Genomic DNA, 25,926 nt, shown 5'->3' on the forward strand with positions numbered 1-25,926 from the left:
AGGTGTGTCTCTTGTAGGCAGCATATAGATGGATCGTGTTTTTTTATCCAGTCCGTGACTCTCTGTCTCTTTATTGGTGCATTTAGTCCATTTACATTCAGCGTAATTATAGATAAGTAAGTTCTTAGTGCTGTCATTTTGATGCCTTTTCATGTGTGTTGTTGGCCATTTCATTTTTCCACATGCTTTTTTGTGCTGAGACGTTTTTCTTAGTAGCTTGTGAGATCCTCATTTTCATAATGTTTAACTTTGTGTTTATTGAGTCGTTACGTTTTTCTTGGCTTTTTTCTTGAGTTATGGAATTGATATTCGTTTTTGTGGTTACCTTTTTATTTACCCCTATTTTTCTAAGTAAAAACCTAACTTGTATCCTTCTATTTCACCTTGTATCACTCTCCATCTGGCAGTTCAATGCCTCCTATATTTAGTCCCTCTTTTTGATTATTTTGATCGTTTATCTATTGATTTCCATGATTTCCTGTTGTGTGTATTATTTTGTTTATTTATTTTTTTTTTTAGAATTAGTCTTAATTTGTTTGTTTTTGTGCTTTCCCTGTTTGAGTTGCGTTGATATCTGGACGTTCTGTTTTGTGACCTTGTATTGTGCTGGTACCTGATATTATTGGTCATCCGGCCAAACAATCTCCTTTAGCATTTCTTGCAGTCTTGGTTTAGTTTTTGCAAATTCTCTAAACTTGTGTTTATCTGTAAATATCTTAATTTCTCCTTCATATTTCAGGGAGAGTTTTGCTGGATATATGATCCTTGGTTGGCAGTTTTTCCCGTTCAGTGCTCTGTATATGTCGTCCCATTCCCTTCTTGCCTGCATGGTTTCTGCTGAGTAGTCTGAACTTATTCTTATTGATTCTCCCTTGAAGGAAACCTTTCTTTTCTCCCTGGCTGCTTTTAAAATTTTCTGTTTGTCTTTGGTTTTGGCAAGTTTGATGATGATATGTCTTGGTGTTTTTCTTTTTGGATCAATCTTAAATGGGGTTCGATGAGCATCTTGGATAGATATCCTTTCTTCTTTCATGATGTCAGGGAAGTTTTCTGTCAGGAGTTCTTCAACTATTTTCTCTGTGTTTTCTGTCCCCCCTCCCTGTTCTGGGACTCCAATTACTCGCAAGTTATCCTTCTTGATAGAGTCCCACATGATTCTTAGGGTTTCTTCATTTTTTTTAATTCTTTTATCTGATTTTTTTTCAGCTATGTTGGTGTTGTTTCCCTGGTCCTCCAGAAGTCCCAGTCTACATTCTAATTGCTCGAGTCTGCTCCTCTGACTTTCTATTGCGTTGTCAAATTCTGTAATTTTATTGTTAATCTTTTGGATTTCTACATGCTGTCTCTCTATGGATTCTTGCAACTTGTTAATTTTTCCACTATGTTCTTGAATAATCTTTTTGAGTTCTTCAACAGTTTTATCAGTGTGTTCCTTGGCTTTTTCTGCATTTATCCTAATTTCATTTGTGATATCTTTAAGCATTCTGTAAATTAGTTTTTTATATTCTGTATCTGATAATTCCAGGATTGTATCTTCATTTGGGAAAGATTTTGATTCTTTTGTTTGGGGGGTTGGAGAAGCTGTCATGGTCTGTTTCTTTATGTGGTTTGATATGGACTGCTGTCTCCGAGCCATCACTGGGAAACTAGATTTTCCAAGTAGTCAGCTGGTGCGCTGGCTCCTAGTTCTGAAAACAGTCGCTGTCTGCCCGTATTTGTTCGCTTTCCGTCTCTAAGTCTGTGCTTGTTGTTCAGAGTTCGTAGATTGTTATGTATGTGATCGATTCCCTTGTTTTTCCGAGTCTTTGTTGCAAGAGGGATCCGCGGTAGCGTCCACCTAGTCCGCCATCTTGGCCCCCTCCCTGTGTCTGAGGTTTTTGATACCCAGTGGCTAACTTCATTTCAGAACAGATTGCACAGTTAAACATTACGAATAATATTATAAAGCAATGCCTATTTCACTGTACATTCTGAGAATTGTTTTGCCTATTCGACTAGAAATTATCATTTTCTTTCTTTAACATCTAGGAAGATTGAATATATATATATATATATTGTTAGGGACAAACTCTTATTCTTGATATTGCCGAAATGCATCTCTGATATTTTAACATATATATGATCATAGCAACATTATTTGAATTGGCCAAATGCCGCTATCATCAATAATTGGCATTTCTGGTTTGCTTTGGTGAGGACATAATCAATCTTCTTAAAGCATTGTGTGCATATTTGGTTTAATCGAGATTACTATGTTGCGCATAACATGCTCTGGCTCATTAAATTTTTTTATTTACTAAGAGTTAAACTGAAAATTCCTTTTGTCTCGCCTCTTTTAGCATTTTCCAAAAATGTTATGTGTTAGACATGTTACAGAAGGGGCCAGTCCCTGGAGAAGGATGTCATGCTTTGTAAAGTAAAGCGTCACCGAAAAAGAGAAAGATCCTCAATGAGATGGATTGACACAGTCACTGCAACAATGGGCTCAGACATAACAACGATTGTGAGGATGGCACAGGACCGGGCAGTGTTTCCTTCTGTTGTACAGAGAGTTGCTATGAGTCAGAATTGTCATCAGGAGCAACAGATTATGGGTTGACTTATGTTGACCTCATGTGTTTCAGAGTAGAACTGTGCTTCATAGGGTTTTCAATGGCTGATTTTTCAGGCTTTTCTTCCAAAGTGCCTCTGAGTGAACTTGAACCTCCAGCCTTTATGTTAGCAGCCTAGCGTGTTAAGCTTTTGTACAACCCAGGAAGTCTATGAAGATATTTAGACAACAGGATACTAAGTAGAAGAAAGAACTCTGCAAACACCCTCAGTAGGGAGCATGCCTGACTAAATAGGAAAACCTTAAGGAAGCCAGTATAGCTGGAGTAGGAGGCTTGAGAAGAGGTTGTAAGAAATATGGGGTGAGACAGTCAAGAGCTTAACAGGAGGAAGATTTTGTAGAGACCCCAGACTACTGTAAGGATTTAATTTTATGCAGAGTGAAATGGGATGCCATTGGCTCATTGGACAGTTTTCAGCAGAAGGGTAATATGATCTATTTCAGGATCATCCTGGCTGCTGTATTGAGAACGGACTGAGAGGGTAATTGTGATGGTCAATGTTATATGTTAACATGGCTAGGCTATGGTTCTCAGTATTATATAATTATACTCCATTTTGTGATTGGATTTGAGTAGCCAATCAGTTAAAAGGGGAGTTTCCTTGGGGGTGTGGCCTGCATCCAATATATATGGATGCTCTGGCAAAGCTCTCTCTCTGGGTCTTGCATCCATCTCCTCATCATCTGACCTCCAGTTCTTGGAATGTGAGCCAGCAACCTAGTGCCTGACCTGCAGATTTTGGGTTTGCCAGCCCCTGCAACCACATGAGTCAGGAGAAACCTCCAGCCTGATGGCTGACCCACAGATTTCGGACTTGCCAGCCTCCACAACTGCGTGATCCATTTCCTTGAAATGACTCTCTCTCTTTCTCTCTCTATATGGAAACCCTGGTGGCATAGTGGTTAAGTGCTAAGGCTGCTAACCAAGAGGTCAGCAGTTCCAATCTGCCAGGCACTCCTTGGAAACTCTATGGGGCAGTTCTACTCTGTCCTATAGGGTTGCTATGAGTTGAAATTCACTCAACTGCAGTGGGTTTGGTGTTTGGTGTGTATATATATATATATATATATATATATACCAAACATATATTTGTCCCCCACGTGTCTGTCAGTTTGTCGTACTGTGGGGGCTTGTGTGTTGCTGTGATGCTGGAAGATATGCCACCGGTATTCAGATACCAGCAGGGTCACCCATGGAGGACAGGTTTCAGCTGAGTTTCCAGACTGAGATGAACTAGGAAGAGGGACCTGGTAATCTACTTCTGAAAAGCATTAGCCAGTGAAAACCTTATGAATAGCAGCGGAACATTGTCTGCTATAGTGCCAGAAGATGAGCCCCCCAGGTTGGAAGGCACTCAAAAGATGACTGGGGGAAGAGCTGCCTCCTCAAAACAGAGTCAACCTTAATGACATGGATGGAGTAAAGTTTTCGGAACCCTCATTTGCTGATGTGGCATGACTCAAAATGAGAAGAAACAGCTGCAAACATCCATTAATAATCTGAACCTGGAATGTACGAAGCATGAATCTAGGAAAATTGGAAATCGTCAAAAATGAAATGGAACACATAAACATCAATAACCTAGGCATTAGTGAGCTGAAATGGACTGGTATTGGCCATTTTGAATAGGACAATCGTATAGTCTACTTTGCTGGGAATGACAACTCGAAGAGGAATGCTGTTGCATTCATCATCAAAAAGAATGTTTCAATATCTATCCTGAAGTACAACACTGTCGGTGATAGGATAATATCCATATGCCTACAAGGAAGACCAGTTAATACGACTATTATTCAAATTTATGCACCAACCACTAGGGCCAAAGATGAAGAACTACAAGATTTTTATCAGCTGCTGCAGTCTGAAATTGATCAAACATGCAATCAAGATGCATTGATAATTACTAGTGATTGGAATGTGAAAGTTGGAAACAAAGAAGAAGGATCAGTAGTTGGAAAATATGGCCTTGGAGATAGAAACAATTCCGGAGATGGAATGATAGAATTTTGCAAGACCAACGACTTCTTCATTGCAAATACCTTCTTTCACCAACATAAACGGCGACTATACACATGGACCTCGCCAGATGGAACACGCAGAAATCAAATTGACTACATCTGTGGAAAGAGATGATGGAAAAGCTCAATATCATCAGTCAGAACAAGGCCAGGGGCCGACTGTGCAACAGACCATCAATGGCTCATATGCAAGTTCAAGCGAAACTGAAGAAAATCAGAGCAATCCCATGAGAGCCAAAATATGACCTTGGGTATATATCACCTGAATTTAGAGACCCTCTGACAAATAGATTTGACACATTGAACACTAGTGACTGAAGACCAGGCGAGTTGTGGAATGACATCAAGGGCATCATCCATAAAGAAAGCAAGAGGTCACTGAAAAGACAGAGAGGAAACAAAGACCAAGATGGATGTCAGAGGAGACTCTGGAACTTGCTCTTGAGCATGGAGCAGCTAAAGCAAAAGAAAGAATTGATGAAGTAAAAGAACTGAACAGAAGATTTCAAGGGGCGTCTCGAGAAGACAAAGTAAAGTATTATAATGACACGTGCAAAGACCTGGAGATGGAAAAACAAAAGGGAAGAACACGCTCGGCATTTCTCAAGCTGAAAGAACTGAAGAAAAAATTCAAGCCTCGAGTTGCAATAGTGAAGGATTCCATGGGGAAAATATTAAACGACGCAGGAAGCATCAAAACAAGATGGAAAGAGTACACAGAGTCATTATACCAAAAAGAATTAGACGATATTCAACCATTTCAAGAGGTGGCATATGATCAGGAACTGATGGTACTGAAGGAAGAAGTCCAAGCTGCTCTGAAGGCATTGGCAAAAAACAAGGCTCCGGGAATTGATAGAATATCAACTGAGATGTTTCAACAAACAGATGCTCACTGAAGGTGCTCACTTGTCTATGCCAAGAAATATGGAAGACAGCTTCCTGGCCAACTGACTGGAAGAGATCCATATTTATGCCTATTCCCAGGAAAGGTGATCCAACCGAATGTGGAAATTATAGGACAATATCATTAATATCACACGCAAGCAAAATTTTGCTGAAGGTCATCCAGAAACAGCTGCAGCAGTACATCCACAGGGAACTGCCAGAAATTCAGGCCGGTTTCAGAAGAGTACGTGGAACCAGGGATATCATTGCTGATGTCAGGTGGATCCTGGCTGAAAGCAGAGAATACCAGAAGGATGTTTACCTGTGTTTTATTGAGTATGCAAAGGCATTCAACTGTGTGGATCAGAACAAATTATGGATAACAATGCAAAGAATGGGAATTCCAGAACACTTAATTGTGCTCATGAGGAACCTTTACATAGATCAAGAGGAAGTTGTTCAGACAGAACAAGGGGATACTGATTGGTTTAAAGTCAGGAAAGGTGTGTGTCAGGGTTGTATTCTTTAACCATACCTATTTAATCTGTACGCTGAAGAAATAATCCGAGAAGCTGGACTATATGAAAAAGAATGGGGCATCAGGATTGGAGGAAGATTCATTAACAACTTGCGTTATGCAGATGACACAACCTCGCTTGCTGAAAGTGAAGAGGAGTTGAAGCACTTACTAATGAAGATCAAAGACCACAGCCTTCAGTGTGGATTACATCTCAACATAAAGAAAACCAAAATCCTCACAGCTGGACCAACGAGAAACATCATCATAAACGGAAAAAAGATTGAAGTTGTCAAGGATTTCATTGTACTTGGATCCACAATCAACAGCCATGGAAGCAGCAGTCAAGAAATCAAAAGACGCATTGCATTGGGTAAATCTGCTGCAAAGGACCTCTTCAAAGTGTCGAACAGCAAAGATGTCACCTTGAAGACTAAGGTGCGCCTGACCCAAGCCATGGTATTTTCAATCACATCATATGCATGCGAAAGCTGGACAATGAATAAGGAAGACCCAAGAAGAGTTGACACCTTTGAATTGTGGTGTTGGTGAAGAATATCAAATATACATACCATGGACTGCCAAAAGAACGAACAAATCTGTCTTGGAAGAAGTGCAGCCAGAATGCTCCTTAGAGGCAAGGATGGCGAGACAGCATCTTACATACTTTGGACATGTTGTCAGGAGGGATCAGTCCCTGGAGAAGGACATCATGCTTGGCAGAGTACAGGGTCAGTGGAGTAGAGGAAGACCCTCAAGGAGGTGGATTGATACAGTGGCTGCAACAATGAGCTCAAGCATAACAACGATTGTAAGGATGGCGCAGTACCGTGCAGTGTTTCATTCTGTTGTGCTTAGTGTTGCTATGAGTTGGAACCTACTTGACGGCACCTAACAACAACAAACATTACTAAGGAACATTACAAGAACTATCCTAAAGTACAGCAGTGTCAGTGATAGGATAATTTCCATACCCCTACAAGGAAGACCAGTTAATAGAACTATTATTCAAGTTTATGCACCAATCACTAATGCCAAAGTTGAGGAAATTGAACATTTTTACCAGCACCTGTAGTCTGAAATTGATCAAACATGCAATGAAAATACATTAATAATTACTGGTGATTAGAATGCAAAAATTGAAAACAAAGAAGAAGAATCAGTAGTTGAAAAATATGAGCTTCATGACAGAAACGACAACGGAGATCACATGACAGAATTTTGAAAGACCAATGACTTCTTCACAGCAAATACCTTTTTTAACAACACAAATGGTGAATATACACGTGGACCTTACCAGATGGAATACACAGGAATCAAATCAACTACATCTGCGGAAAGAGAGAATGGAAGAACTCAATATCTTCTGTCAGAACAAGACAGGGGCAACTGTGAATCAGACCATCAGTTGCTCATATGCAAGTACAAATCGAAGCTGAAGAAAATTAAAACAAGTTCACAAGAGCCAATATATGACCTTGAGTATATCTCACCTGAATTTGGAGACCATCTCAAGGATATATTTGATGCATTGAACACTAATGACCGAAGACTGGATGAGTTCTGGAATGACATCAAGGACATCATACATAGAAAAAGCAAGAGGTTGTTAAAAAGACAGGAAAGAAAGAAAAGACCAAAATGGATGTCAGAAGAGACTGTTAAACTTGCTCTTGAACGTGGAGCAGCTAAAGCAAAAGGAGGAAACATGAAGTATAAGAACTGAACAGAAGATTTCAAAGGGTAGCTCGAGAAGACCAAGTACAAAATTATAATGACATGTGCAAAGACCTGGAGTTAGAAAATCAAAAAGGAAGAATACACTCGGCATTTCTCAAGATGAAAGAACTGAAGAGAATATTCAAGCCTCAAGTTGCAAATTTGAAGGATTCTATTTTTATGAGGAAAATATTGAAAGATGCAGTAAGCATCGAAAGAAGACGGAAAGAATACACAGAGTCACTGTACCAAAAAGAATTGGTCGACTTTCAACCATTTCAGGAGGTAGCACATGATCAAGAACCAAAGGTACTGAAAGAGGGAGTCCAAGCTGCACTGGTGAAAAACAAGGCTCTGGGAGTTGGTGGAATACCAATTGAGACGTTTGAACAAACCAATGCAGTGCTGGAAGTGTTCATTCATCTATGCCAAGAAATTTGGAAGACAGCTACCTGGCCAGCTGACAGGAAGAGATCCATGTTCATGCCTATTCCAAAGGAAGGTGATCCGACAGAATGTGGAAATTATTGAGCAATATCGTTAATATCACATGGAAGTAAAATTTTAATGAAGATCATTCAAAAGTGCCTACACCAGTATATTGACAGGGAACTGCCAGAAATTCAAGCCAGATTCAGAAGAGGATGCGGAACCAGGGATATCATTGCTGATGTCAGAGGGATCCTGGCTAAAAGCAGAGAACACCAGAAAGATGTTTACCTGTGTTTTATTGACTGTGCAAAGGCATTCGACTGTGTGGATCATAACAAATTATGGATAACATTCTGCAGAATGGGAATTCCAGACCACTTAATTATGTTCATGAGTAACCTGTACATAGACCAAGAGATGTTCATTTGAACAGAGCAAGGAGATGCTGCATGGTTTAAAATCAAGAAAGGTGTGCATCAAGGTTGTATCTTTTCAGCATACTTTTTCAATATGTATACTGAGTAAATAACCTGAGAAGCTGGACTACATGAAGAAGAATATGGCTTCAGGACTGGTGAAAGACTGATTTACAACTGCGATATACAGATGACACAACCTTGCTTGCTGAAAGTGAAGAGGACTTGAGGCACTTACTGATGAAGATCAAAGATTACAGCCTTCAGTACAGATTATACCCTAACATAAAGAAATAAAAATTCACATGCTAGACCAATAAGCAACACCACGATAAATGGAGTAAAGATTGACATTGTCAACGATTTCATTTTACTTGGATTCATAATCAACGCCCATGGAAGCAGCAGTCAGGAAATCAAACGACATATTACATTGGGTAAATCTGCTACAAAAGACCTCTTTAAAGTGTTAAAAAACAAAGATGTCACTTTGAGGTCTAAGGTGCACCTGACCTAAATCATGACATTCTCAATTGCTTCATGTACATGTAAAAGCTGGACAATGAATAAAGAAGACCGAAGAAGAACTGATGCCTTTGAATTATGGTGTTGGTGAAGAATATTAAATATACCATGGACTGCCAGAAGAACAAACCTGTCTTGGAAGAAATACAGCCAGAGTGCACCTTGGAAGTGAAGATTACAAGACTTCATCTCATGTGCTTTGAACATGTTATCCGGAGGGACTAGTCCCTGGAGAAGGACATCATGCTTGGTTGTAGAGGGTCAGCAAAAAAGAGGAAGACCTTCAACGAGATGGATTAACACAGTGGTTGCAACAATGGGCTCAAACATAGCAACAACTGTGACAGGCAATGTTTTGTTCTGTTGTGCATAGGGTTGCTATGAGTTGAAACTGACTTGAAGGCACCTAACAACAACAATTACTGAGGAAGAAGGGGAAAACAGACATTGTGGAGCAACTAGCAGTCTAGGCCAAATGGTAACTGAGATGAAAGTTGTAGAATTATTACATAATATACTCAAATCTACATGGTAGAAGAAGGGAAGAGAGTCTAGAGCAAGTCCAAGAGCATACAACCACTGAAATGGACATGGGTAGAGGAGGAGGAGTGAGTAAGTAAGATTAGGTGTCAGTCAGGAGAGTGTGGTGTTGTGGAAGCCATGGCAAAAGAGTGTTTCTAGAAAGAAAGAATGGCCGATAGTGTTAAATGTGATGTATTCATTTTCTCTTGATATGTGATGTACCATCACCTTAGCCGTAAAACATAACTTAGTCAAGCAAGTGATATCTCATCACCTTTACCATATTCTCTTGATTAGAAGCAAGTCACAGGTTCTGCCCACATTCAAGAGTAGGGGGTTATACAAGGGCTTGACTCTTCATGAGTCAGTTAGGGTTGTGTCCTCCACATGTGCTAAGATGAAAAGAGATGAAAAAAAAAATCCTCACTGGAAATTAGTTTTCTAGATAGTATGGCATCACATCCTAAGAAAAGAACATAATTGATTTAACCCAATATTCTGTTGTTAAGCATTTAACAAATTTTCAATTTTGATTTCATAAAAAAATGTTGCATGAATGTTCTATAATATGCAACATATTCTCTAGGTGCTCAGTGTTTTCTGACTAATTGAATGAGTGAATAGACGAAGGCAAACCAGATACATAAAATATGGATGTGTAAAGGAAGAGGATAATTTCCCCATTTTTGCTTAGACATTGATTCTGATATATCTGGGTTTTACTGCAGTCTCTGTGAATGCAAGGATGGTGTCAGTCTTCTTCCTAGTACCGAGGACAAGTCTAGAAAGAGCAAACCCTCAAATATTCCCTAAATGATTCAATCACCTGGTTCATCACCATTTTTATTTTGTTAGCATATGAATTAGGTGAATGCTGAAGGCTGCTGCAAACTACACTTGTGAAAAGATCATCCTAGGTGACAGGTGTTGAGTTCCTGCTCTTTCCAGACATGATGTTCCCCTTCTGTAGCAGAGCTCAAACAGAGAATAGGCATTCTTAAGGTCTGGGTCAGGTATACACTATCACTTTCCCCAAAGTCACAGGGCTTGGAGCTCAGGAGATGGTTTGTGTAATTGTTTTGGAAAGATGACAAATAAAATGCTGGGTAGATGATCTAGAGATGATTGTCAGAGAGGGAGAGTCCTGGTATGAAGTCAAAAGGGAAAGCAGAGAAAGAGAGAATGGTGAGGAGTTGGAATAGGGTCCTGGAGCAGCTTCCTGAGCAGAACAGCAGCAGCATCTTTGTACAAAGGCCCACGGGAGGGGGGTAGATCTGTGTCCTGAGGGCCTAAAAGATACAAAAGCCACAAACTTAAGACCTAAGAATTGCTTAATACTGCTTTCCGGATCTGAGTGACAAGGGGCCCACTCAAATCTTCCATCGGCGTGTAAAAGCGTCAGTAATACAAACACTATAGACATACACAATTACCCTTGAGTTGACTCCTACTCATGGCGACCCCATGTGTGTAAGAGTACAACTGTGCCGCACAGGGTTTTCAATGCTGATTTTTTGGAAGTAGATTGCAAGGTCTTTCTTCTGAGGCACCTCTGAGTGGATTTGAACTGCCAACGTTTTGATTAGCAGCCAAGTGCATTAATCATTTGCTCCACCCAGGGGTTCCACTATAGACATAGAACTTTCTAAAATGATACTTATACACATTATCTTACTTAATCCTAATAACCCTGTAAGGAAGGCAGAGTAGGGTACTAGACACATTTCATAGTGATGTCAAGACAAGATAGAGAAGGAAAACATATCTACTAGGGATATAAGCCAAGGCAAAAAGCCAGACAATTCTGAAAGATAAAATAAGCTAAAAGGATGAAACTAGGATATAATCAATTAAGGGACAGTTCCTTTTACACAAATTCCAATATATAAAGTTAGGCTGAAGGTGGCTTCTGAAAAAGGGAAGGCCAGATACTTTCTGTTGAATCATAAGTGGGAAATTCTCAGCTTCCTAGGCAAAGCTAGTCTCACTTGTATTACTGAAGCAGATGACAGGAGCCATACAAGGGTCCCAAGCTTTAGCATGGGTTCCCCAGAAGACAGAACCTGAGGCAAAAGCTCATGCCCTACTTCATGTTACATCAGTGTAGTCCCAGGGGTAGTAGGAATGCAGGAAAAGGAGAGTGAGAAAGGGAAGCAGAAGATGTATACACAAGTGGGCATGACCAAGCTGGCCACTGCTTAGTATCATGAGCACTGTTTGCTTAATTCTGGCGTAACCTAATCTGAGAGGATACACAAATCACTGTATCTCAGGACAATCTGGCTGGTGGAAAGAAAGAAAGAGAATTTATCTGTTAAGTTCTGTCTGTCATTGTTAAAAGTGTGCCTTATGGGTGTTAACTACATCTCACTACTGAACTGTATATGCTTAGGTGCCATGCAGACCCACTTCAGCAACTTCTGGGTAGGAGGCATGAATGAATGCACTGTCAGGCTGTGCCTACATTGAACTTGGTGGCCATGGTAGCACTTGGGCTGAAGCCACACAGATTTGGTCACTGTGATTGGAACAAATCAGGTGACCAAGATCCCCAAAGATAGGAGAGCTAAGAGTATCTGAAGTAACACACAAAAAGTGTCTGATATACTATGACAATGGAAAGCTCGAAGAACACCCATACCTGGGCTCCATATGGAATTTGATAATTCCAGGTTATAATATACAAACTGAAACAGCAGATGAATGAGAGAGGCATGCTCTCACCATCTAACGATATGCCTCACTGTTACAGCCACTAAAGCTGTATCCAAAATCAACAATACAACCACTATCACCACCCTAATATTCTTGTATAAATAAGATACTATATTATACTATACTTCTCGCACACAATCTAAAATAACTTATATGATGATCTACATTATTTTTCTATTGCTGTATAACAAATTACCACAAAATTAGCAACTTAAAACAATACCCATCGATTAACTCAGAGTTCTACAGGTCGTAAGTCTGAGAGGGCTCGACTAGGTCTTCTGCTCAAGGGCTCACATTTAAGGTGTCTGATTGAATAACTGTGTAGACCAAGGAAAGGGAAAAATTGGGGACCAACTTAGAATTCTGCCCAACACATGATCTATAGCAGTTTCTAGCTGCCTGTGAAATTTAATTTGCCTTTTTGCTTCTCTATGACAAAGTTGGGTCTTTTTTCCATGGTATGTCCCATCATTTCTAAGTAAATCAGGCCCCTTTTATGTATCCTTAGGGGAGTACAGTGTAGGCTGATGACAAGTCATGACCATTGACCATTGCTTCCGTGGTAGCCCTGTACAGTATGGCCTTTTGGTATATCCACATTCCCACATGAATTTTACGTAAATGTTCCACATGTTGGTTAGCTGGTTTCAGATCACTTGGACACGTACACCTTGAGATAAATTGTCATTTTTAAAAGTCTTACCTTCATGATGGTATTCAACTAATCTCCTTCCTTCCCTCTTTAACTTGAAGATATCAGCTAAAGTCTCACTGAGGTGGGGGGAGGACTGGCTCAAGAGTAAAATAAATCTATGCTCAGAAGCAAAGCCTGGTTGACTTAAGGTCACAATGCTTCACGGCTGGAAGGGGCCTTGAACGGCTACTCTCTAGCAGTTGACCTCAGAAGTGACCTTCCTTTTCCTACTGCTCAAATGTTTTAAAATATATCACTTCCCTCCATATTTCTTCAAGAAAATTATGACCTGGACTCAATATTCTCGTTCTCGGGACAAACCCATTTCATTATTGGTGGCTTAGAATTCATCACTACTTTCCCCAGATGTAAATCTTGACTAGTTGATCTTATTGTGGCTTGCTTCTGTTGCACATCACCACTAAATCAAATGCATAAACTGATTGAATTTTTTTAAATTGTAATAATCATTTGTAAAAACAACATTATATGAATTTCATGAACATGAAGAACAGCATCATCTCAAAGGATCCTGGAGCCTTGTAGTAAAAAGCCATTTGCAATAAGATGTAAGAGTTAGAAACAAATTGTTGTTGGGATAAGTAGGCTACAAAGAAGTATTTCACAGTAACTATTTTATATTTTATCATATATTCTGACACTTACAGAAATGAAATTTACAATAAGATCTACATTATGACCATCAGGCTATATTATCATGAATTATATTATTGCAGGTGATAGATGTGGAAAACTGTGGCTTAGAAGTATATGCAATGATTTGCAGATATGTTTGGGCATATTAACAAAGATGGCTTAATTAATAATGTTCCTAAAACATACAATGGTATCTCTACAAACTTCCTATCTGTAGGAGTTTGTGATGTCTTTCAAATTTATGAAGGGCAGGACATTTTATAGAGCAGCCTCTATGGAGTCTTTCAGGTTAGAGAAGGTAGATGGATTGCTTCAAACGGTATAGAGAGAAAATGAACACATTTAACCCTCTACTAGATGTTAATCCTTTTGTATTTCTACCTTGAAGATGTCAATAACATGATCCTCTTAAAAGAAAAAAAAAACCTTCAGGTAGACTGAAAAATCTAAAGAAAACTCTATGTTCATTTGAAGCTTAAAAACTAGCATACTAAATACACACAAAAAAATCATTAAAAACATACTCATGCAGTCTAATGTATATATTAGGCTGCTATGTCTGTAAATCATGTTTTGTTATTGTAGTATATAGTAATCATATTTGACTTCACAATGCCATTTCATTGATCACAAATGATACTAAAATTAGATCCTTAAAACAACACTTTGAAGAAGGCAGAGCACATGTCAGGAATTCTAATTCACAGATGAAGAAACTGAGACTGAGAACTTCAGCAATATACTGAAAGTTCTAGGCATTACGAGGCAATGATGCAACTCAAACCTCTGCTTTCTGCTTTCTAAGGCAGTTTGCCATTTACTGTATTGTTTAACCATATTCAAGGGGAGAACATTTATACAAGATGGAGGACCTGGGTCAAATCTGACTTTCGTGGGGGCTTAGCAGAGGTGACTGCATTTAATTTTTGGAAGGGCAGAGGTTTCATCCATAGTTTCAATCTGGTGTTGCTTTCCTCTAAAATAATGGATTTCAGGATTACTACGACACACACAGAACCCTGGTGGCAAAGTGGTTAAGAGCTCAGCTGTTAATCAAAAGGTCTGCAATTCGAATTCACCAGCCACTCCTTGGAAACCCCATGGGGCAGTTCTACTCTGACCTATAGGATTGCTATGAATAGGAATCGACTCAACAGTAATTTTTTCTTTTAATGACACACAGAAAAAATACATGAAGCCTATTCAGATATTCAGCAAATTGCAAACGCACACACATGAGCTAGAAAGATTTATAATAAAATGTATTAAAAAGTTGGAAAATACTAGCATTCATCAAAGATTAAAGGAATGAGATTCTTAAGCCAAGAAGAGCATAGATGGGAAGGTTTAATAACCATGTTCCTATACAGCCTGAGGAAACCCTGACGGCCTAGTGGTTAAGAGCAATGACAAAATGGTCAGTGGTTTGAATCCATCAGGTGCTCCTTGAAAACTCTATGGGGCAGTTCTACTCTGTACTACAGGGTCACTATGAGTCGAAATCGACTTGATGGCAATGGGTTTGGTTTGGTTTTTTTACAGTCTGAAATGTTATCAAGAAAAAAAAAAACTTTTTTCCTCCCCTATTTTTTTTTTATACCATCAAGGATAAAATATGTAGAGGCCAAAGAGACTGAGACTAAAGGAATAATCAACTTTCTGAATGAAACAAATTGTCATGGCAGATTCTTTCACTAGAGATTTTTAAGAATAAGTTGAAATGAATTAAAAAATTGTCTACCTATCTTCTAGGGACTTGCATTATAAAACTCCTCACAGTAATGAATCTGATTAAATGCAGTTATGCATACAGAGAATCCAGGAAAAATTAACTGACTGGGAATATGTGCATTATAGAAATAATTGGGATATTCTGTGATGGAATTGCTCTAATGTGAGCCAATTCCACTGGTTGCCTGGATTAAGTCCTGATAAGTTCATCACTAAGGAATCAGTCCCCCCACATGTCTGTTAGTTTGTGGTACTGTGGGGGCTTGTGAGTTGCTGTGATGCTGGAAGCTATGCACCAGTATTGAAATACTAGCAGGGTCACCCATGGCAGACAGCTTTCAGCTGAAATTCTGGACTAAAACAAACTAGGAAGAAGGACTCAGTGGTCTACTTCTGAAGAGAATTAGCCAGTGAAAACCTTTTGAATAGCAGAGGAACACTGTCTCTGTTCCAGAAGAAGAGCCCTCCAGGTTGGAAGGCACTCAAAAGACAACTGGGGAAGAGCTGCCTCCTCAGAGTAGAGTCGACCTTAATGATATGGATGGAGTCAAGCTCTTCAGACCTTCATTTGCTTATGTGCCATGACTCAAAATGAGAAGAAATAGCTGTAAACAGCCATTAATAATCAGAACATGGAATGTACAAAGAGTGAATCTAGGAAAATTGGAAATAATCAAAAAATGAAATAGAACACATAAACATCAATATCCTAGGCATTAGTGAGCTGAAATGGACTGTATTGGCCATTTTGAATTGGACAATGACATGATCTACTATGCCAGGAATGAAACTTGAAGAGGAATGGTGTTGCATTCATGGTCAAAAAGAACATTTCAAGATCTATCCTGAAGTACAACACTGTCAGTGATAGGATGATATCCATGTGCCTACAAGGAAGACCAGTTAAAACAACTTTATTTAAATTTACACACCAACCACTAAGGCCAAAGATGAAAAAATTGAAGATTTTTACCAACTTCAGCAGTCTGAAATTGATTGAACATACAATTGGGATGCATGGATAATTACTGGTGATTGGAATGCAAAAGTTGGAAACAAAGAAGAAGGATCAGTAGTTGGAAAATATGGCCTTGGTGATAGAAACAATGCAGGGGATTGAATGATAGAATTTTGCAAGACCAACGACTTCTTCATTGCAAATACCTTCTTTCACCAACATAAACGGCGACTATACACATGGACCTCACCAGATGGAACACGCAGAAATCAAATTGACTACATCTGAGAGGCGGGGCCAAGATGGCGGACTAGGTGGACGCTACCGCGGATCCCTCTTGCAACAAAGACTCGGAAAAACAAGTGAATTGATCACATACATAACAATCTACGAACTCTGAACAACAAGCACAGACTTAGAGACGGAAAACGAACAAATACAGGCAGACAGCGACCGTTTTCAGAACTGGGAGCCAGCGTACCAGGCAGGTGACCTTCGGAGCCCGATCTGGGGCAGAGCCCAGGGGGGCAGACGGCACAGACAAGGGGCTCAGCCCTACCCCCTCGAACCCATCCCAGGAGAGAGTCTAGCTGGTTGGTGCGGGCAGCGTAGCGGCACAGCCGGAGGGAGAAGCACCCGGGAGGCAGTGACAGATCTTGGAGCGGGGAGAGCAGCGTCCCAGCCGGGGAGCCGTCCCGCCAGGAGTTTGGCGAGAAGCGGGCGGGGCGCGAGCGGGGCGGGGTCAGCTATATTTCCCTAAAGCGACCCCGGGGCGGGGCCCACACGTTCCTGCGGGGGGACGCCCACCTAGTTCGCACGTGGGACGCGACGCACCGGAGGGAGAAGTGCCCGGGAGGAAGCGATTGGTCTTTGAGCGGAGAGAGCAGCGTCCCAGCCGGGGAGCCGTCCCGCTGGGATTTTGGCGAAAGCCGGCGGGGCATGAGCGCGGGGCCCAATTATATTCCCCTGAATTGACTCAGGGGGCTGGCCCACCTGGTCGTGCGGGTGATGCCCACCCAGTTCGCGCGAGCGGTGCGGTGCACCGGAGGGAGGAGTCCCCGGGAGGAAGTGACTGGTCTCGGAGCGCGGAAAGCAGCGTCCCAACCGGGGAGCCATCCCGCCCGGATTTTGGCAGATGGGGGCAGAGCGTGAACGCGGTGATCAGCTCTATATTCTGTGGTGCTACACTCCTAGCTCTCTGATCCCTTTCCCACCCTCCCCAGGCAGCTCCATTAACATCTGAATAACTGGAGCCAGAGGGAGAATTTAGATAGGGATTTGACTGCATTTTTTTTTAGCTGATTACCTGGAAAATCTAGTTTCCCAGTGATGGCTCGGAGATAGCAGTCCATATCAAACCACATAAAGAAACAGACCATGACAGCTTCTCCAACCCCCCAAACAAAAGAATCAAAATCTTTCCCAAATGAAGATACAATCCTGGAATTATCAGATACAGAATATGAAAAACTAATTTACAGAATGCTTAAAGATATCACAAATGAAATTAGGATAAATGCAGAAAAAGCCAAGGAACACACTGATAAAACTGTTGAAGAACTCAAAAAGCTTATTCAAGAACATAGTGGAAAAATTAATAAGTTGCAAGAATCCATAGAGAGACAGCATGTAGAAATCCAAAAGATTAACAATAAAATTACAGAATTAGACAATGCAATAGAAAGTCAGAGGAGCAGACTCGAGCAATTAGAATGTAGACTGGGACTTCTGGAGGACCAGGGAATCAACACCAACATAGCCGAAAAAAAAATCAGATAAAAGAATTAAAAAAAATGAAGAAACCCTAAGAATCATGTGGGACTCTATCAAGAAGGATAACTTGCGAGTGATTGGAGTCCCAGAACAGGGGGGACAGAAAACACAGAGAAAATAGTTGAAGAACTCCTGACACAAAACTTCCCTGACATCATGAAAGACAAAAGGATATCTATCCAAGATGCTCATCGAACCCCATTTAAGATTGATCCAAAAAGAAAAACACCAAGACATATCATCATCAAACTTGCCAAAACCAAAGACAAACAGAAAATTTTAAAAGCAGCCAGGGAGAAAAGAAAGGTTTCCTTCAAGGGAGAATCAATAAGAATAAGTTCAGACTACTCAGCAGAAACCATGCAGGCAAGAAGGGAATGGGATGACATATACAGAGCACTGAATGAGAAAAACTGCCAACCAAGGATCATATATCCAGCAAAACTCTCCCTGAAATATGAAGGAGAAATTAAGATATTTACAGATAAACACAAGTTTAGAGAATTTGCAAAAACTCAACCAAGACTGCAAGAAATGCTAAAGGAGATTGTTTGGCCTGATGACCAATAATATCAGGTACCAGCACAATACAAGGTCACAAAACAGAACACCTGATATCAACGCAACTCAAATAGGGAAAGCACAAAAACAAACAAATTAAGACTAATTCTAAAAAATAAATAAATAAACAAAATAATGCACATAACAGGAAATCATGGAAATCAATAGATAAACGATCACAATAATCAAAAAGAGGGACTAAATATAGGAGGCATTGAACTGCCAGATGGAGAGTGATACAAGGCGATATAGAAGGATACAAGTTAGGTTTTTACTTAGAAAAATAGGGGTAAATAATCAGGTAACCACAAAAAGGAATATCAATTCCATAACTCAAGAAAAAAGCCAAGAAAAACGTAACGACTCAACAAACACAAAGTTAAACATTATGAAAATGAGGATCTCACAAGCTACTAAGAAAAACGTCTCAGCACAAAAAAGCATGTGGAAAAATGAAATGGCCAACAACACACATGAAAAGGCATCAAAATGACAGCACTAAAAACTTATCTATAATTACGCTGAATGTAAATGGACTAAATGCACCAATAAAGAGACAGAGAGTCACGGACTGGATAAAGAAACACGATCCATCTATATGCTGCCTACAAGAGACACACCTTAGACTTAGAGACACAAACAAACTAAAACTCAAAGGATGGAAAAAAATATATCAAGCAAACAATAAGCAAAAAAGAAGAGGAGTAGCAATATTAATTTCTGACAAAATAGACTTGAGACTTAAATCCGCCACAAAGGACAAAGAAGGACACTATATAATGATAAAAGGGACAATTGATCAGGAAGACATAACCATATTAAATATTTACGCACCCAATGACAGAGCTGCAAGATACATAAATCAAATTTTAACAGAATTGAAAAGTGAGATAGACACCTCCACATTTACAGTAGGAGACTTCAACATACCACTTTCGGAGAAGGACAGGACATCCAGTAAGAAGCTCAATAGAGACACGGAAGACCTACTTACAACAATCAACCAACTTGACCTCATTGACTTATACAGAACTCTCCACCCAACTGCTGCAAAATATACTTTTTTTTCTAGTGCACATGGAACATTCTCTAGAATAGACCACATATTAGGGCATAAAACAAATCTTTCCAGAATCCAAAACATCAAAATATTACAAAGCATCTTCTCAGACCACAAGGCAATGAAGCTAGAAATCAATAACAGAAAAACTAGGGAAAAGAAATCAAATACTTGGAAAATGAACAATACCCTCCTGAAAAAAGACTGGGTTATAGAAGACATCAAGGAGGGAATAAGGAAATTCTTAGAAAGCAACGAGAATGAAAATACTTCCTATCAAAACCTCTGGGACACAGCAAAAGCAGTGCTCAGAGGCCAATTTATATCGATAAATGCACACATACAAAAAGAAGAAAGAGCCAAAATCAGAGAACTGTCCCGACAACTTGAACAAATAGAAAGTGAGCAACAAAAGAACCCATCAGCCACCAGAAGAAAACAAATAATAAAAATTAGAGCTGAACTAAATGAATTAGAGAACAGAAAAACAATTGAAAGAATTAACAAAGCCAAAAGCTGGTTCTTTGACAAAATTAACAAAATTGATAAACCATTGGCTAGACTGACTAAAGAAAAACAGGAAAGGAAACAAATAACCCAAATAAGAAACGAGAAGGACCACATCACAACAGAGCCAAATGAAATTAAAAGAATCATTTCAGATTAGTACGTAAAATTGTATTCTAACAAATTTGAAAACCTAGAAGAAATGGATAAATTCTTGGAACAATACTACCTACCTAAACTAACACATTCAGAAGTAGAACAACTAAACAGACCCATAACAAAAAAAGAGATTGAAACGGTAATCAAAAAACTTCCAACAAAAAAAAGTCCTGGCCCAGACGGCTTCACTGCAGAGTTCTACCAAACCTTCAGAGAAGACTTAACACCATTACTATTGAAGGTATTTCAAAGCATAGAAAAAGACGGAATACTACCCAACTCATTCCAAGAAGCTACCATCTCCCTGATACCAAAACCAGGTAAAGACATTACAAAAAAAGAAAATTTTAGACCTATATCCCTCATGAACATAGATGCAAAAATCCTCAACAAAATTCTAGCCAATAGAATCCAACAACACATCAAAAAAATAATTCACCCTGATCAAGTGGGATTTATACCAGGTATGCAAGGCTGGTTTAATATCAGAAAAACCATTAATGTAATCCATCACATAAATAAAACAAAAGATAAAAACCACATGATCTTATCAATAGATGCAGAAAAGGCATTTGGCAAAGTTCAACACCTATTTATGATAAAAACTCTTACCAAAATAGGAATTGAAGGAAAATTCCTGAACATAATAAAGGGTATCTATGCAAAGCCAACGGCCAATATCACTCTAAATGGAGAGAACCTGAAAGCATTTCCTTTGAGAACGGGAACCAGACAAGGATGCCCTTTATCACCGCTCTTATTCAACATCGTACTTGAAGTCCTAGCCAGGGCAATTAGGCTAGACAAAGAAATAAAGGGTATCCAGATTGGCAAGGAGGAAGTAAAGTTATCACTATTTGCAGATGACATGATCGTATACATGGAAAACCCTAAGGAATCCTCCAGAAAACTACTGAAACTAATAGAAGAGTTTGGAAGAGTCTCAGGTTATAAAATAAACATACAAAAATCACTTGGATTCCTCTACATCAACAAAAAGAACACCGAAGAGGAAATAACCAAATCAATACCATTCACAGTAGCCCCCAAGAAGATAAAATACTTAGGAATAAATCTTACCAAGGATGTAAAAGACCTATACAAAGAAAACTATAAAACTCTGCTACAAGAAATTCAAAAAGACATACTTAAGTGGAAAAACATACCTTGCTCATGGATAGGAAGACTTAACATAGTAAAAATGTCTATTCTACCAAAAGCCATCTATACATATAACGCACTTCCAATCCAAATACCAATGTCATATTTTAAGGGGATAGAGAAACAAATCACTAATTTCATATGGAAGGGAAAGAACCCCCGGATAAGCAAAGCATTACTGAAAAAGAAGAAGAAAGTGGGAGGCCTCACTCTACCTGATTTCAGAACCTATTATATAGCTACAGTAGTCAAAACAGCCTGGTACTGGTACAACAACAGGCACATAGACCAATGGAACAGAATTGAGAACCCAGATATAAATCCATCCACGTATGAGCAGCTGATATTTGACAAAGGACCAGTGTCAGTCAATTGGGGAAATGATAGTCTTTTTAACAAATGGTGCTGGCATAACTGGATATCCATTTGCAAAAGAATGAAACAGGACCCATACCTCACACCATGCACAAAAACTAACTCCAAGTGGATCAAAGACCTAAACATAAAGACTAAAACGATAAAGATCATGGAAGAAAAAATAGGATCAACCCTAGGAGCCCTAATACAGGGCATAAACAGAATACAAAACATTACCAAAAATGATGAAGAGAAACCCGATAACTGGGAGCTCCTAAAAATCAAACACCTATGCTCATCTAAAGACTTCACCAAAAGAGTAAAAAGACCATCTACAGACTGGGAAAGAATATTCAGCTATGACATCTCCGACCAGCGCCTGATCTCTAAAATCTACATGATTCTGTCAAAACTCAACCACAAAAAGACAAGCAACCCAATCAAGAAGTGGGCAAAGGATATGAACACACATTTCACTAAAGAAGATATTCAGGCAGCCAACAGATACATGAGAAAATGCTCCCGATCATTAGCCATTAGAGAAATGCAAATTAAAACTACGATGAGATTCCATCTCACACCAACTAGACTGGCATTAATCCAAAAAACAAAAAATAATAAATGTTGGAGAGGCTTTGGAGAGATTGGAACTCTCATACACTGCTGGTGGGATTGTAAAATGGTACAACCACTTTGGAAATCCATCTGGCGTTATCTTAAACAGTTAGAAATAGAACTACCATACAACCCAGAAATCCCACTCCTCAGAATATACCCTAAAGATACAAGAGCCTTCACACAAACAGATATATGCACACCCATGTTTATTGCAGCTCTGTTTACAATAGCAAAAAGTTGGAAGCAACCAAGGTGTCCGTCAACGGATGAATGGGTAAATAAATTGTGGTATATTCACAGAATGGGATACTACGCATCGATAAAGAACAGTGACGAATCTCTGAAACATTTCATAACATGGAGCAATCTGGAAGGCATTATGCTGAGCGAAATGAGTCAGAGGCAAAAGGACAAATATTGTATAAGACCACTATTATAAGATCTTGAGAAACAGAAAAAACGGAGAAGAACACATACTTTTGTGGTTACAAAGGGGGGAGGGAGGGAGGGAGGGTGAGGGTTTTTTAGTTATCAATCTGCAAATAAGAAGTGCTTTGGTTGAAGGGAAAGACAACACACAATACAAGGAAGGTCAGCCTAATTGGACTGGACTAAAAGCAAAGAGGTTTCTGGGATGAAATGAAAGCTTCAAAGGTCAGCGGAGCAGGGGCTGGGGTCTGGGGAACATGGTTTGAGGGGACTTCTAAGTCAACGGGCAAAATAATCCTATTATGAAAACATTCTGCATCCCACTTTGAATTGTGGCGCCTGGGGTCCTAAATGCCAACAAGTGGCCATCTAAGATACATCAATTGGTCTCAACCCACCTGGAGCAAAGGCAAAGGAAGAACACGAAGGCCACACGACAACTAAGAACCCAAGAGACAGAAAGGGCCACATGAACCAGAGACCTACATTATCCTGAGACCAGAAGAACTAGTTGGTGCCCGGCCACAATCGATGTCTGCCCTGCTAGGGAGCACAACAGACAACTCCTGAGGGAGCAGGAGGCCAATGGGATACAGACCCCAAATTCTCATAAAAAGACCATACCTAATGATATGAATGCGACTAGAGGAATCCCAGAGACAATGCTCCCCAGAACTTCTGATGGCACAGGACAGGAACCATCCCCGAAGACAACTCATCAGGCATGAAAAGGACTGGTCAGCGGGGGGGAGAGAGATGCTGATAAAGAGGGAGCTAATTAAATCAGGTGGACACTGGAGAGTGTGTTGGCAACTCTTGACTGGAGGGGGGATGGGAAGATAGAGAGAGAGGGAAGATGGCAAAACTGGCATGAAACAAGAGACTGAAAGGGCTGACTCAATAGGGGGAGAGCAAGTGGGAGAAGGGAGTAAGATGTATGTAAACCTACATGTGACAGACTGATTGGAATGGTAAATGTTCACTTGAAGCTTAATAAAAATTAATTAAAAAAATTGACTACATCTGTGGAAAGAGACAATGGAAAAGCTTAGTGTCATCAATCAGAACAAGGCCAGGGGCCGACTGTGGAACAGACCATCAATGGCTCATATGCCAGTTCAAGCTGAAACTGAAGAAAATCAGAGCAAGTCCACGAGAGCCAAAATATGTCCTTAAGTATATCCCACCTGAATTTAGAGACCATCTCAAGAATAGATTTGACACATTGAACACTAGTGACTGAAGACCAGACAAGTTGTAGAATGACATCAAGGATATCATATATGAAGAAAGCAAGAGGTCATTAAAAAGACAGGAGAGAAAGAAATGACCAAGATAGATGTCAGAAGAGACTCTGCAACTTGCTCTTGAACATCCAGTACCTAAAGCAAAAGGAAGAAATGATGAAGTAAAAGAACTGAACAGAAGGTTTCAAAGGGTAGCTTGAGAAGACAAAGTATTATAATGACATGTGCAAAGATCTGGAGATGGAAAACCAAAAGGGAAGAACACGCTCAGTGTTTCTCAAGCTGAAAGAACTGAAGAAAAATTCAAGCCTCACGTTGCAATAGTGAAGGATTCTATGGGGAAAATATGAAACGGAGCAAGAAGCATCAAAATAAGATGGAAGGAATACACAGGGTCATTATACCAAAAAGAATTAGTCGATGTTCAACCATTTCAAGAGGTAGCATATGATCAGGAACCGATGGTACTGAAGGAAGAGGTCCAAGCTGCACTGAAAGCATTGGCAAAAAACACGGCTCCAGGAATTGACGGAATATCAATTGAGATGTTTCAACAAACGGACGCAGCGCTGGAGGTGCTCACTTGTCTATGCCAAGAAATATGGAAGACAGCTTCCTGGCCAACTGACTGGAGGACATCCATATTTATGCCTATTCCCAAGAAAGGTGATCCAACCGAATGCAGAAATCATAGAACGGTGTTATTAATATCACACACAAGCAAAATTTTGCTGAAGATCATTCAAAAGTGGCGGCAGCAGAATACCGACAGGGAACTGCCAGAAATTCAGGCCGGATTTGGAAGAGGATTTGGAACCAGGGATATCAGTGCTGATGTCAGATGGATCCTGGCTCAAAGAAGAGAATACCAGAAGGATGTTTACCTGTGTTTCATTGACTATGCAAAGGCATTCAACTGTGTGGATCATAACAAATTATGGATAACATTGTGGAGAATGGGAATTCCAGAACAATTAATTGTGCTCATGAGGAACCTTTACATAGATCAAGAGGCAGTCGTTCAGACAGAACAAGGGGATACTGATTGGTTTCAAGTCAGGAAAGGTGTGCGTCAGGGTTGTATTCTTTCACCATACCTATTCAATCTGTATGCTGAGCAAATAATACAAGAAGCTGGACTATATGAAGAAGAACGGGGCATCAGGATTGGAGGGTAACTCATTATCAACCTGTGTTATTCAGATGACACAACCTTGATTGCTGAAAGTGAAAAGGACTTGAAGCACTTACTAATGAAGATCAAAGACCCCAGCCTTCAGTATGGATTGCACCTCAGCATAAAGAGAACAAAAATCCTCACAACTGGACCAATGAACAACATCATGATAAACGGAGAAAAGACTGAAGCTGTGGTTTTACTTGGATCCACAATCAACATCTATGGAAGCAGCAGTCAATAAATCAAACGATGCATTGCATTGGGCAAATCTACTGGAAAAGACCTCTTTAAGGTGTTGAAAAGTAAAGATATCACCTTGAAGACTAAGGTTCGCCTGACCCAAGCCATGGTATTTTCAATCGCATCATATGCATGTGATAGCTTGACAATGAATAAGGAAGACCGAAGAAGAATTGTCTTTGAATTGTGCTGTTGGCAAAAAAATCTGTCTTGGAATAAGTACAACC

This window comes from Loxodonta africana, chromosome X (genome assembly GCF_030014295.1).
Source record: "Loxodonta africana isolate mLoxAfr1 chromosome X, mLoxAfr1.hap2, whole genome shotgun sequence".
NCBI lineage: Eukaryota > Metazoa > Chordata > Mammalia > Proboscidea > Elephantidae > Loxodonta > Loxodonta africana.